This window comes from Anabrus simplex, chromosome 6, assembly GCF_040414725.1.
Source record: "Anabrus simplex isolate iqAnaSimp1 chromosome 6, ASM4041472v1, whole genome shotgun sequence".
NCBI classification, from domain to species: domain Eukaryota; kingdom Metazoa; phylum Arthropoda; class Insecta; order Orthoptera; family Tettigoniidae; genus Anabrus; species Anabrus simplex.
The window spans coordinates 134,843,263-134,858,531 of record NC_090270.1 but is presented as its reverse complement, the minus strand read 5'-3'; positions in this window follow the sequence as shown (position 1 = coordinate 134,858,531).

The following is a 15,269-nucleotide window of genomic DNA, read 5'->3' as shown; positions in this document are numbered from 1 at the left end:
TCCTAGGCCTTTCCTGTCCCATCGTCGCCATAAAACCCGTCTGTGTCGGTGCGACGTAAAGCAACAAGCAAAAAAAGTAAAAAACAAAAAACAAAAACATTGTCGTTTAGACTTATAAAAACCAAACTACATGCTGCAAAACCCTGCAAGGGCCTTGGCATAACAAACGACGTCCGCTCAGCCCGAAGGTATGCAGATTATGAGGTGTCATGTGGTCGGCACGACGAATCCTCTCGGCCATTACTCTTGGTTTTCTAGACCGGGGCTATTATCTCGCCGTCAAATGTACGTAGGACATCCAGAAATTAAGTTTCCCTACTTCTTTTCTTGTGAAGCAAACCTATTTAGCCGGAAAATGAGCATACGCGACCGATCTATGGCGTAGCGATCGTATACTGGCCGGAAAATCCCGCCTGATGTCAGTAGCGCAGCAGCAGTGGCTCCGAATGGCAGCTCGTATTCTTTCTCCCGCCACCTGCGAGGTTCGGCCAGTGATAAAGTTTCTACGGAAATGGTGAAAGGCCTTTCAGAACAAAAGGCGTGGAATGTTCTATGTAGGTTTTGTGCTGATCCATGGCAATGTTCACCCATATAAGGCTCCATGCTCAGCAACTGTTCTGCAGGAGTTCGGTTGGGAGGTGTTTGATCATCCGCCGTACAGTCTTAATGTTGCTCCCAGTGGTTTTCATATTTTCTTGCACCTCAAAAAATTCCTGTCCTCCCGTCAGCTTTTTCACATGGCGAAGAGCTGAAGACGGACGTCATACGCTGGTTCCATTCCCAGGTAGCAGACTTCTACGATACTGGCATACAGCAGTTGATCCCACGATATGACAGGTGTCTCAATTTTGGTGTTTACATCGAAATATTGCCCCAACGTTGCTGCATCGCATTGCAATAAAGTTTTTCACGTAACTATGTTGTGTTTTATTTAAAATAGAGAAACTTAATTTCTGGGTAGTCCTCGTATAATCTCATAAGTAGCAATAATAAAAATATCACATGTCAAAACTGGCTATCAAAGTAATAAATTATGTGCACTGATGATAAATTGAATTAGCTACCTTTTTTGGCAAAATGGCGCTGTGATCGGCCCTGCGAATGTGGTAGTGCGGTATGACATGTAGCTGCGATGTTGTCAGAACTCGTACTGGCCGTATGAGTAACTGTTCAACACAGGATGGGCAAGACATGACATCTCAACGCGTTTAATCGCAGCCAGAATGTCGATGGCAGATGTATTGCATCTTCGTAGTCGTACAGGCACAGATTTTCCACAGACCACCGTCTCAAGAGAGAACCGTGAGTAGGCTACGTTGTTCTGGAAATTGCCGTGGTGTACATCGCCTTGATGACAAGGGTTGCCGTCTGCTAGATCGGATGGTAAGAGCTGATTGGCGGGCCCAGGGAAGCAGGCCACTTGCGAATTAACTACTGGACAACAACTAAGTGTGAGCTGCCATACTAGCCAGAGCTATCTAATCGTAATGGGGTACAGAAGCCACAGTCCCAGCAGGATACCTTAGCTCACTGCAGGTCACAAGGCAAAAAAACCCATTTGTATAAAGGAACACCATCATCGGAATATCAAAGCATGAAAAGGGGTCATCTGAATCAGCTAGCGTCAACGTAAAGCGAAACAACTTCGGAGCCAGTTTGCTTCTCGCTGTTAAGGAGCGAGAGCTGCTGAGCGAGCATGGAGGGGAAGTGTATGACGTACAACGTACTAAAGTACAGTGAGGATGCACGTTATTCTCACACCACACGACTTTCAAGCCTATATTTTCTTTCAATAAAAACACGTATATCACAACTATAATTACGTAACCGTGAATATTTATTCAGGACATATTAAACACTCTTGTCTTTTTCCTTTGTCAATGAATAATTTTCTTGCCCTATTATACTCTATTATAATCTGTATCCTGTTCGTTCCACATGATCCATGCTCCAAATTATTATTATTATTATTATTATTATTATTATTATTATTATTATTATTATTATTATTATTATTCAAATGGTAACATTATTCCCGTGCGGTTACTACAAGTACCACCATGGTATGCAACCACTGATCTCTATACAAGGATGGCTGGTAGCTTGGGTAGCAGTAAGCCGAATAGAAAATGACTGGCGTAGTAAGATGGCAGCGAGCGCACGGTGCAGTACACCACGAGGAGCGCGCTTGCTTTGTTTATGCTTAGTTCAGTGACGCCAGGTCTCCTGACTGTAGTTCCACGGGTGTTCTGTGCTGTTTTATTGCAATACCCTACACATTTACAAAGGAATTAAGATGAAATACATCATTGAAAAATCACTAGTTTAGATATTTCACTCGCTGAATTGCAACAACATGTTACTTCGCAATTTTAGTAAAATATAAACAAACAAGGGAGCCATGCTTGTATTATACTACTACGATTAACACAAATACGAATTCCTAAATGTAAATAATACAAATACATAATATATTTAAACTATCAAAGTATACATGTGTAGCAGATATAAATTGAGGTCTATTTGGAAGAGGTACAACATTCTCTCCGTCAGTTCAAATTACAATATTTCCTAACATAACGTAATTGTATTGATTACGTAGTAAACAAGTGACTGTTAGCATGCCGAAGTGTACTTCTACGGCAAATACGTCGCGAAATACTTGAATATCCAGCGAAAAACACACAGTAAACTATCATTATGCCGTTACAGAAGAAGTGGATGTGGTTCTGGGCTTTTAAATGTCCTGTGGGCTCATATTAAATGGCTTCTACAAGCTTTAAACAAGCTGGAATTACTAAAATAAGAACATTTTCTGAAAGAGGTAGAAAAGGGCTATTATTGTATGAATAAAAAGAAAAAACCGAGTTTTTGGCTCAAAATACGAAAAATTCAGTCATACCTCCTTCCCCTTAAGAATGCATAATTTCGTGGCATACATGCATAAAATTTACAGCAATGTTTCCCGAAACTGATTTTCACTCGTATTGTATTACCGATCGCTAATTGCATGTATTCAGCACCTAAGTTAATATTTGTCGGCCGTTATTGTACACTCATTTTTATTGCTATCCTGGAGATTTACTGAACTTGGAATGACGTGTCGGTGTTCCCAATGTCCTTATGCTTTGAGTGAACATGTCCCTATATTTTTAATTATTGCAATGCGCCATTGATTGCGATTTAAAATTGATTATATTATCATTGCTTCCCCATAAGGAGAGCTCTAGGATGAGTACACCAACATGGCGGACGGCGCGCTCAACTTGGCGTACTTTCTCCTGCAGCGGAGAGCTGCCATCAGCGAGCGATCCATGTATAGAGATCAGTGTATGCAACCCTCCTGTCCGCTACTCTCTTCTCACTCGGCAGCCAGCCGTCCTGAGCGAAGCAACTATCGCCTGCTCCCTAGAGCAACTATTTGATGACGCCTGAGCTGGACAGATGAGTCTAGGTACCAGTTAATACAAGCCGATGGCAAGGTACGAGTGCGTGGACAGGCTCATGAGGCAATGGATCTCTGTTGCCAGCAAAGTACAGTTCAGGCCGGTGGTAGTGGTAGGCTTATCCTTCTACGGGGTTGTTACCTGTGTTGTAATAGGACATCTGCTTACGTCCCTCAGAGGTGAGCAGCACAGGAACCTGCTGACAGACCATGCCCACTCATTCGTCCGCCCCCAGCATCCTGTAGATGACATGTACCTACAGGGTTAGTTAGAAATATGGTTACACGATTTAAGTAAAATTCAGTATACCACTCAAAATTACGGAGGGAGATGATGAATGGTATTTAAAACTTGGAGCTTAATTTGTTCAATTTAGTTAAGAGTCACGTGTCTTAGCTTACGTTGTTATCTAAGATGTTGCTGAACACGTGGCAGCAAGTTACAGTAGCCGCGGAGCGATTGCATGCCAAATATTTGTTCTGTGTTTTGACACTACTTTGCTGTATTTCTTACAGTTTAAGGTCATTGTATAATTGAGAGGCAGAGACAATAAACGACTTGCTGCACTTTACTGTACGATGCACTTGCACTTGCCTCATCTGAACAATGGACTTGGACACATATGAGGCAGCACGAGATTTTAAAACTCTCACTAGTAAGCAAGCAGCCGAATATGATCGTCTTTCCCTGAGTTTCAGCCACTCTGCAGCTTTGTCGTAAGATGTCACATGACAGTCTTTACGAATACTGAAGGCGAAACGCACACAGGCATTCTGAACTCGCCGGAGTTTGGTATTATATTTCTCTGAGATATCGCTGTAGATTACAGTGCCGTAATCTAAAATAGGATACACCATAATTTGGATATACTGGTGCAGCCTTTGCTTTCGGTGTTAAAATTTAGAAGGAATGTTTTTTGGGATATTTCGGGACATCTATACGGTCTAATACCCTGAAAAATAATCTAAACTTATACTGCATCTCAAAATTATCAATTTCTTATGTGTGACCATAAATATGATCCTTACAGGTATAGTGTCGATATAGATATATATGAAGAGACTCAGTGGCACCAGTGTAGCCCGAACACTGATAACAGAAACAATGATGGATGGTCCTAGATAAAGGATGTCGTTGGCTCAATGCCTGCCTGTTACTCGTGGCAGTGAGCGCATAACCGCAAAGCCCACGCAAATCAGCCATTTTTAGTTGTGGCGCCTATAGCGGAGTAGCGCAACTAGGATTATTATACCTGACAATTTACAAATACTCTTCATTTGGATATCGTTTACGTTTCGAGAAACTTTCAAAGAAATCCGTTTCTAGTTTTGATGCAGTCACAGAATCAAGAACAAGTGAGTTTTATAATTAAAGGAGATAAGGACAATTATCGACACATTCTGTAGATAGTCTGCTTCTCTCCTCTGCCCAACCTACATTTGATAAAGTTAACGGTTTTGTTATGGGCTGTAATTAAAAGAATCTGTACAGTTTCAACAATTCAGTCCATTTTTTAGAACATCATATCACCAAATTTGGAAAGCAAACATTCTGTTCAAATAAGCTCTTCCTTCAGGCAGAAATAATAATTCACTTTTATAATTTTCCTTACATTTTTACTTAAAATTGTTCTTCGGATCTTCACTGCATTCCAGAAGAACGAATGTTTGGGGAATAAATCGATGCTGTCAAAACAAGGGCTGAAATCGATTTCTTCTGTAAATCAATACTATTTGCCTAGTTTTAAGTGCTCCTAGTCAAATGGTGCTGGGCATAAATACAGAAACCGGGGTATTTTGCTGTTGTTTCTCTATTTTTAATGTTTAAGTTGGGACTGTATGGTACCAGGCCGAACTGGGTGGTTTGACAACCTAATACGCAACCGACAATGAATTCTAATGAAATTCAAGTATACCGTTGCGTTGTGAAGGGAACCCATGAAAAAAACATATACAGTACAGTAAAAAGAGAAAACAGTGATATAAGTAGGGTTTCAGAAAGCGCAATTTCCTTCTCCTTCCGAAGAAGACATCTGAACTCCTGGTCTATTCATTAAGGTATTGGAGCGCCACGTGGTCAAAATGATAACTTTCTCAGCCGTATTACTTGGTTGCTCCAACTAGATTCCCTTCCTTTCATATTAGTCACTCGACCTTACGAAGCTGTGTAAATTGCGTTTCATTTCCCGGATCAGGATCAAAATAGTAGAGGCAGGAATCGAACCCAGGGCCAGTAAGTAAGAAGGCCCTTATAGCCACGGAGCTGGCTTCTCATTTCAAAAAAACACACGTAAAAGTGGAGCAGTAAAGCTCTAATATGGAAGAAAGTTTGAGGGTGAAGTGTTTAAGGGAAACAGTCTTCCGCCGTCGTCCACGTAAGACTATTCCTGATAGCTATGATAATCAATGCTACATAGTATTGATTAACGTTGCTCCATAGCTACATATTTTACGAGACGCCAGAGTGTCGGAAGTTTGACCCGCAGGATTTCTTTAATATGTTGGAAGCCACCGACACTGAGTTGCGGCTTTCAAGCACTTTTAAGGCGACACTCCGGAGATAAAAATATATTTTTACCTAATGCATGGATTTTCACGAAACTTTGTGGTAATGTCACTTACATAAACGTAGAGATATCACGAACATTTCTTTCATATACAATTAAGAGTTTTCCAAAATATTCTTTTTACATTTTTAAAATCCATTTTTCATGAAATTTAATTAACATGTTAATGTAAATTCGTAATTAGGTAGACAATACTTCTTTTACAAGCACTACGTATCGATTTTTCTGTAGATAATTTATATAAAGAGATATATCGAACTCAAGTTTGTGTAATTTTTACGTTCCAAAATTTAGAACTTAAAAATCCCTACTACTTGAAAAAATTCTGCAGTCAAAAATTCCATACGCAGGTTTCTTAATATAGCTGTGATACATATTGCATCCTTTACCGAGCTCGATCAGATGGGTGCAATATACCATACAAATTTTGTTACATTTGGCAGAATATTATGGGAGAAAAATAGGATTTAAATGTAAAATTACAATTGGCAAACAAAATATTATTACAGTGATAAATTGTTTGAATTCAGCGGAATAACTTCGTGACAAGAAAAAATAAACTCAATCCTTTCAATTTCAGCCATAAAAAAGTTTCACCGAAATGACCCAAATATAGATTTTAATCTCCGAAGTGACGCCTTACATACCCATCAACCTAAGCTGGGATAGAACTCGCAATCTTGGGAACAGATGGGCAACCGGCTAACGGATAGTGCCACTGAGTTGCTCTATTTTACAAAATCTATTCCTAAGCTTTGTCGGACTCCTTAGCTAAATGGTCAGCGCAGCAGCCTTCGGTTAAGAGAGCTCCTGGCTCGGTTCTCGGCCAACTTGGGGATCTCAGTCGCATTTGGTTAATTCCTCTAAAGCAAATGCATAGTTTTACGTGACTGTTGATGTCTTTTTATAGCCACGGGATTTTTTCGATCAACGAGGCTCGAACCAGCGAACAACGGTATATTATTATTATTATTATTATTATTATTATTATTATTATTATTATTATTATTATTATTATTATTATTATTATTATTATGTCCGACTCGTTGGCTGAACGGTCAGCGTACTGGCCTTCGGTTCAGAGGGTCCCGAGTTCGATTCCCGGCCGGGTTGTGGATTTTAACCTTAGTGGGTTAATTCTTACGGCACGGGGGCTAGGTGTATGTGTTGTATTCATCATCATTTCATCCTCATCACGACGCACAGGTCGCCCACGGGAGTCAAATAGAAAGACCTGCACCTGGCGAGCCGAACCCGTCCTGGGATCACTAAAAGCCATAAGACATTTCATTTCCTTATTATTATTATTATTATTATTATTATTATTATTATATCAGGCTATTCTAAAAAAATACAGGTCCCTACAGAATGTTTAGGGACACCCCTACGAAGTAGTATGTCAGCTTTTGTCCATATACTGATTAATTACACTGATGAGCATTTTAGTTAGAGAAAACTGCATTTTCGCAAAATGGCGCTATGGTCGGGCCGGTAAATGTAACGGCATGGCGTGACACCTGAATGCGATGTCGTTATACCTCACACTGGCCGTGTGAGTAACAGTAGACCATAGGATTGGCAAGACACGAGGTCTCTGCGGATTTGACTGCGTCCAGATTATCGGTGCCAGACGTATGGGCCATTCCATCTCCGAAGCCGTGTAGACACTGGGCTTTCCACGGGCCACCGTGTCAAGAGTGTTCCATGAGTGCGTGCATACCCATACCACTACCACCAGGCTCAACTGCCGTGGATTACAACGTGTCGATGATGCTCACCATCGGATCGCTCAGACGGTAAGACGTGATAGATGGGCCTAAAGCGCAGTAGATCACAGTTGAACAGCGCTGGAAAACAACAAACCAAGAGCAGCTACGCAATCGAGAACCTTCTTCTCATAATAGGATTCACGAGTCATCATCTCACAGGGGTGGTATCTCTGCTCTCGCACGTCAGAAAGCACAATGCCCGATATGGGCAAAGGAACACCGTCTTTTCACGCACATAGTACGGAGGAAGCTCCCCTGGTCAGATGAGTCCAGGTACCAGTTGGTACACGTTACCCGCCACATCTCCATGGCTAAATGGTTAACGTGCTGGTCTTTGGCCACAGGGGTCCCGGGTTCGATTTCCGCCAGGGTCGGGAATTTTAACCTTAATTGGTTAATTTCCCTGGCACGGGGACTGGGTGTATGTGTCGTCTTCATCATCATTTCATCCTCATCACGACGCGCAGGTCACCTACGGGTGTCAAATCAAAAGACCTGCATCTGGCGAGCCGAACTTGTCCTCGGACACTCCCGGCACTAAAAGCCATACGCCATTTCATTTTTTTTACCCGCCACATGAACCAATGGGTCCTTCTTGCCAGTAAGTTACAACTCAACCGGTGGTGGCGGTATCTTCGTATGAGGGCAGTTCACGTGAGACTTTTTTTAATTTGTTGAGGGCAAGTAAATGAGAGTCCCAGAACGAAAAACTATGCCCTTTTACTCATCTGTTTCCGAGAATACTCGGTGATTGTGAAAACTCTCTCTTTACTGCACTTGATCAGGCTGAGAGGTGGTATTTTGCTTACCCTCAGGAAAAGAAACCCCTTCTTCGCAGAATTTAATTTTAAAAATTAATGCCAGAGTATTAGAGCGGGTGCGTGTAGAACCTCACTTCTTAACCAACCGAATTTCTATTTGGTTTAAATTTAGACCAGATTTGTTCTTTTCCTATTTAAAAAGAGATTATAAGTGAGCAAAGGGCCTCGATGTTTGAATCGTTTGTTCGGCTTCTTGGTCCTCAACGTGTTTTAAGAGTGGCTATGGACGATTCTAGATTTGGTCATCTTTAGAATTTTATTTATCTGAGATCAAATAAGCGGAGTTCATGTCATATCTTTTTATTAGATTTCAGTTTTGGGGCTCTAGATACCATTATCACTGTTTTGTTCAGGAAAATATGTGGAGTTTTGGGAATATAGACCCAATTCTCACATCTATACAGCAGAGTAGGCCTGACATATGGTAGGAAAATATTCTTTTAAGGGGAGATTGTACTTTCTTTACTGACAAAGTTAAATTTGTCTCATTTAGGTACATTTATCTTAAGAACTACGCATGATAAGAAAGAAAAATTTTAGTGGCTTATAGAGCATTATAGTCTCTTCCAAACGCCATTTTTGTACTTCGTAAATTATTGAAAAATCCCTATTTTGAAATTTAATTAATTGATAATTACCAATTTCTCAGAAACTAACCATCTTAAGGCAATGCCAATTATACATATTACAAAGGATAAGCATAAGATCATTTATGCAGTTTTTTAAGAACTTGAGTTAAATAGTTTGGAAATTATCAATTAATTAAGTTGAAAAACATGGATATTTTAATAACTTACGAAATGATTTCTAAATAAACACTTTATTCAAAATATCTAGCTACAAAAATGGTGTTTGGAAGAGACAATAATGCTTTACCAACCACTAACATTTTCCTTTCTTATAATGCGCAGTTCTTGAGATAAATATACCTAAATGAGACAAATTTAACTTTGTCAGTATACAAATTACAATCTCCCCTTAAGGGAAGTAGGGTAAGGGTTATTCTGCCCGAAGGCAGGTCCGAACCTCCGCAGAGGTGCTCCTGAGCCGGAGTTTACGTGCGGTAGGGTGGCCAGTTCCTCTCCGCTCCTCCATTCCCTTACCCCCCACCAACAGCGCGTGGCAACCCATCCAACTCCTGACCACGCCCAATGTTGCTTAACTTCGGAGATCTCACGGGATCCGGTGTTTCAACACGGCTACGGCCGTTGGCCCTTAAGGGAAGTCGTGACTGAAATTTTGCAATTTTTTACCAAAAATATAATTTTCAATTTTAACTTAAACATTTTTAATTCTTCCGCTTTAAAATCCCGCTATTAATTTTTTCCCTAAGACCATTTTTAAAACTCTAAATGCGGAATTTAAAAGATAGCGGTACGCCGTATATAGAATAAGCCCACGCCCTTTCGCGCATGCGGTCAGGCAAAATTAGCTTCAAAGTTCTTTCGGACTACCATTTCAAGTATGCCGCTGTGTGTAAGAGGAGAAGGACATCTGACGGAGTAACTCATAGTCCAGACCAGTTTTATAGCAAGTATGTTTCTTAAAACGTTCAATTTCTTTTATCTCTCTTAAAACATTTCCAGCTGTTTGCATAACATGCACCTTGCGATAGAGTTATTTTCAGATTCACCTGAAGTTCTCAAAGAATGTTTGAATATGTACAAGAACCAAAAGGAGTACTACATTTTAATATCAGTTGAATATTACCTAAATATTTTTACTCCTGAAATAACACAAAACTAGATTTTTGGGTATTGAATAAATAATGAAATGAAAGGCGTATGGCTTTTAGTGCCGGGATGTGTCCGAAGACTTCGGCTTGCTAGGTTCAGGTCTTTTGATTTGACGCCTGTAGGCGACCTGCGCATAGTGATGAGGATGCAATGATGGTGAAGACCACACATAGGCTTAAAATTCCCGACCCTGCCGGGAATCGAACCCGGGACCCCTGTAACCAAAGGCCAGCACGATAAAAATTTAGCCATGGAGCCGGACATTGAATAAATACTGAAAAATTGAAAAAAAATATATCTCCAATATTTTACACCTGACTGCAAAAAAATATATGAGTATTTTTGGCATGTATGCCAAATTATAGGGAAAAAAAAAATCCTTGAAAGCTCTGCCGCAAGAAGCATTTTCCATGCAACATATAAGGCTTGTTCTGTATTGTACCTCCAGGACACTACTACTACTATTGAATTGTTTTCATTCCTCCCCTGAAGGTGGAGGTGGGCCTCTAGACGGTAATGCCGTCTCTCAGGCCAGGATATTTGTATCAGAGCAGGACATGTGCGGAGAATAGGAGAGGGTTGGCGGCCGTGGCCTGTAGTAGGAACTGTTCCGGCATTCGCCTTAGGGCAGGAGAATGGAAAACCAAGGAAAACCATTCTCAGGACAGCCGACAGTGAGGACCAGCCTCTCTCCGTCTCCCGAATACAGAGGCTTAGAACAATGGTAGAGCCATGGCCACCCCTCCTCTGCTTGGTTAGCCGGTCGGAGTGCAGAGCTGTTGGACCACGGAACAGTCGTGGCCACTTGTGGCCGAGGCCTACTCTGCATCCGCCGACCGACCTCCAGGACAAACTGTGGTCCATTATTAGGCCAAGATGGTTTATTTTGTTGGTCCAGGTCAATGGGACATTGTTAATAGTGAAATTATCAAATTTGGCTGACGCTTGGTGCCTGTGTTTCGGTAGAGTTTATTTTCACCTTGTGGGATTCCTTATCTATCTGCCAACGTCCCTCACCAGCGAACGTTACGGGAACCTGCTGTCTGATTATGTCCACCTATTTGTTCGCCTCGAACACCCCGCAGGGAAACTTTCCTCGTAGCATGACAATGCACCGGCGCATCGCACGCCCTGGGCGTTACTTCCACCAATCTCTGTACATTATGGGAGGTTGTGCGGTGTTCATGGATCAGCATGGCTCCCTAACGCCTTCGATATCTTGTCGAGTCCACGTCACGCCACGTCACGCCACGTCACGCCACGTCACCGCCATCAAAGCTGCCTCTGTGGATCAATGGTAGAGTGTCGGCCTCCGGATCGCAAGATAGCGGGTTCAAACCCGGCAGAGGTAGTCGGATTTTCGAAGGGCGGAAAAAAGTCCATTCGACACTCCATGTCGTACGATGTCGGCATGCAAAAGATCTCTGGTGACACATTTGGTGTTTACCCGACAAAATTCATTAAATCTCAGCCATAGAGGCCCAAGTGAGTTTCGGTTTACTCGGTCTGTCATCTAGTGGGCCTAGAGTAAAACGGAACGTCGAAATTGACGAGCAGACAGCCAGATGGCATCAAATTGAAATGTCTGCACACGGTAGCTGAGGCCATACGATTATTATTATTATTATTATTATTATTATTATTATTATTATTATTATTATTATTATTATTATTATTATTATTATTACCGCCATCATCCGGGTGAAAGGGCCAAATAATTAAAACCCTTCATTCATTTAAGATAAGATATTCATAACTTTAACAAATCAAAAGTTATGTACATGAAATCTCCAGTGTACAGACATACGTTGGATGTAGCTACTCAGGCCAAGGCATGAAAATAAATTAGACAAATTTTGTGTCAATGTGGGACTGGATTGATTTGTTTGTAATTGTGGGGGATAAAGGAAAGACAATCATGAGAAAGAAAGGCGCTCTTATTTTGTTTAAATTTTGCCTCTGATGCCGTCTGAGTGATCATCTGTGCACCCAATTTAAAGAACGACCACGATGTTAATATTCGTTTTAACAAGTTTCGTCAAGATTTCATGAAACAATAATGGAGTCTTCGTATGCCCTTCGAAAACCTCTTTAGTCTAGAGTGCACAGGAAATAACGCTTGGAGTTTTGTAGGTAGGATTGTCACTGATTGAAAGAAGCTTGGAGATGTGTTGTTTTCTTAGAGAAATCTCTCTACGAGTTACTTCCGAAGATATAACAATCAGTTTGATGCACGAAGACAGGAGATTTTGCCTGCATTTATGCAATTCCCGACGTCAGCAGGGTGGAGGAGCGATTATAATGCGGGGCTCCAATACGTCTGAAGGCCCTAAGGAGTTGAGAATTGTTAGTAGTCCGTCAACACTGCACAGTCTTGTGAAATGCCACCAGTGATGCTGACATCCTTCACTAATCTCCTTGGTGAAAGTTGAATTTTTCAGCAAGATAATGCGCCGGCACTCAGATAAAAAGTAATTAAAACATGGTTTGATGACCATGATGTTGAAGTCCATCCATGATTTCCACGCAGTCCAGAGTTAAATCCAATAGAGAATTTATGGAATACCATACTTACTAGATTGATGATGCTGAAACCAAAAGGATCTGGCTGAATTGAAGTTCCATATCACAAAGCTACCTGCCTGCTATCATTTCTTGATGGATACAGTACTTTTGCATCCATCTCTTGGCACAGGTCAGAGCAAAGTGCAGCTTCCACCGAAGTCTCAGTCTCATCCATGCTGTGACAATATGGAAGCTGCTGGGGTTTGGGAGGTGCCGAGTAATGACATTCGGAGCACGACTAGTGCATCTGAGTGTTATGAAAGGTGTTGCTCATAGGATAGTCGTGCTACAATAGCACTGTCTGGCCCAGTGAGGAAAGCAATGGCAAACTACCTCACTCCTCATCTTACCTAGTACGCCACATTTTGGCTATGCCATTGGTTTTTGTGGTTTTTTATAACTGGGCTGATGACCTAGCCGACATACTTCACCCAGCTGTGGAACGACGCTTCTAAGGAAGTGTCGGAAACTCATTGACTCCATGCCAAATCGTAGGAATAAATACGAAAAGCTGGCGCTTATTTATGTCCCTTTTCCTATCAGTATAATATGTTTACTAAGAAGATCTGCCAAGCACTTGTCCAGTTTTTACACATGCCTGATCTGAAGATCTAAATGAGAAATTTATCGCCGAAGGTTCTTTTTGCGTGTGCTGGGAAGTTAATAAAATGAGTTGTAGGGCTATTTCCTTTTTATTGAGCTATTTCATGTGTTGGGAGTCTCAGTGGCTCAGGTGGCAGCACGTCGGCTTCTCACCGCTGGGTTCCGTGGTTCAAATCCCGGTCGCTTCATGTGAGATCTGTGTTATACAAAGCGAAGGTGGGACAGGGTTTTCTCCGGAAAGTCCGGTTTTCCCTTTCATCTTTCATTCCAACAACACTCTCCAATATCATTTCATTTCATCTGTCAGTTATTAAACATTGCTCAAGAGGAGCGCGACAGGCTTTGGCAGCTGGCACAATTCTTATCCTCGCCGCTAGATGGGGGCTTCATTTATTCCATTCCTGACCCGGTCGAATGACTGGAAACAGGCTGTAGATTTACATTTTCATTCTTTTCATTTCATCTGTTGCATGTATTTTAGATATAGTGCTATTTTATATATGGTATGTACTTTATGCATTTATACATGATGTTTTGGTGGCTGCATGGCTGCTTGTCGAATGCCAAATTAAAATTTAAAGGAAATCGTGGGAATAAATGTAGAAAGCCCTGAGATGGGCATATGAATGCTGATAATTTAGTTGTAAGTTGTAAAGGTTTGTAATTACATTTCCTGCAATTATTTTCATTTATTTAATTTTTCCCAGTTATTCCTAAACATTCTGTAGTACTGTATGTTTCTGGGGGGAAATATTTATACAACCTGTGACAATAAAGTTCTGTACTATCAACATCGATGAAACCGAGCTCGATAGCCGCAGTCGCTTAAGTGTGGCCAGTATCCAGTATTCGGGAGATCGTGGGTTCGAACCCCACTGTCGGCAGCCCTGAAGATGGTTTTCCGTGGTTTCCCATTTTCACACCAGGCAAATGCTGGGGCTGTACTTTAATTAAGGCCACGGCTGCTTCCTTCCCACTCTTAGGCCCATCCTGCCCCATCGTCGCCATAAGACATATCTGTGTCGGTGCGACGTAAAGCAAATAACAAAACATCGATGAACAATGCATGCCAGTGACCTTACTGTCCTTCGAAATAGTCCCCTCCCATAACTATGCACTGCTGAGATCGACGATACATGTCCTGGACACTTTGCAAGAAGGCTTCCTTTGAGATGGTGTTCAAAAGCCTCGTCACGTTTCGTTGGATGTCAGGAATATGGTCAAATCTCTTTCCTTTCAAAGCGAGTTTGATGCGTGACTTTTCGGCTCTGACCTTTTTCTGACGAGGGGAGCCCGGAGAACGCCATTCCATGCTTTGCCGTCTCGTTTCAGGGTCATACCTGAGACACCAGGCTTCATCCTCATTGACAATACAGTTCAAGAAATATGGTGTCGCATCAACCGTTTCGACAAAATCCTGTGAAGCCTCTAAACGTGCCTGCTTCTGATCGTCAGTCAAGTGATGTGGTACAAGACGGATTCACGGCTAATCTGCAATTCATCCGCTATAATGTGCATAGTTAATCGCCAATCGTTCGTGATTAATGTCCTCACCTTCTCAATGTTTTCGTCACTGACGGCGGTTGTCAGAAATAACTTCCCCGGCCTCTTCGAAAATGGGTGAACCACTCGTATACACACTTCTAGGACAGTGCTTGATCCTCATAAACACGTACCAGCATCGCAGGCGTTTCTCTCTGTGTCTTGTCAAGCTTAAAACAAAACTGTACATTGATCTTTGGGTCGTTCATGTTCCTATTCGC